The sequence below is a fragment of the Diabrotica undecimpunctata genome, chromosome 4 (genome assembly GCF_040954645.1).
Source record: "Diabrotica undecimpunctata isolate CICGRU chromosome 4, icDiaUnde3, whole genome shotgun sequence".
NCBI classification, from domain to species: Eukaryota; Metazoa; Arthropoda; class Insecta; order Coleoptera; family Chrysomelidae; genus Diabrotica; species Diabrotica undecimpunctata.
Genome location: NC_092806.1, coordinates 130,690,468 through 130,691,417, shown reverse-complemented (window position 1 = coordinate 130,691,417; position 950 = coordinate 130,690,468).

Genomic DNA, 950 nt, shown 5'->3' with positions numbered 1-950 from the left:
CTTAATTGTAATTTCTTTTATTATTTAACTCTTTATTTATTAAATTAATATTAATAAAGCTTAGATTACTAAAGTAGCTAACGTAAATCGCATAGACCCATCTAAAAAACGCATTACCGTATAGATGCCAAAGATGCTTTAGTTTTGTTATAAATATATTAATTTATTTATACTCCAGTCGTCAGTGACGAAAATGCTACTGAACCGCTAATTATACGAACAAGCTAAATTTGTCCAAGAATGGTAATTTCGGGACCCCAAAAATATACAAAAAAGTGTACTATTCCTACCTCCGGCTTTCTCTTAAAACCACCCTCTCCACGTAAGGGAAACCTGAAAAAATCGATTAACAAAAAATCTGAGTAGAAAAAAATATTTAAAATAAAAAATTTAGCGGAGACAATTTTTCATTAGCACTTTTTGTGAAACAAATTAACCGTTCTATCCAAAATATCGCTTGAAGAGACGCGGCTACGAGTGCGAAATCAATTCTAAATAAAATTTGTATCAATTCGACGGTAAAAATTTGATATATTTTGATCAGTCTGTTATCGATAAAAAATTAAAAAGCATATTTTATTTTGCCGCAATTAAACTCAGTTATGCACGTCATGAGAAGCATATTTTATTTTAAAAATATATTAACGAAATAAAATATTTGTCAAAAACTAATTACTATCAATTAAATTAAAAATATTTGCGGCCACTTTTTGATTGGTAACCTATGATCAATGTATTCTCCTAATTTTAAATATATGTAAAAATGTGAGTTTGATGAACTACTTTATGAACGTAGTGATCCTTCACTGGGATCTTGTACTATGCGTATATAGATTGTCTCAAAAGTGACTAGTCTGTACAGGGTAAATGCACAACATCGATGCCGTACTTCTTTGCAAACTTGTATTAAAATAAACTTTACTTCTTACTACTTAGCCTAATCCATCTTT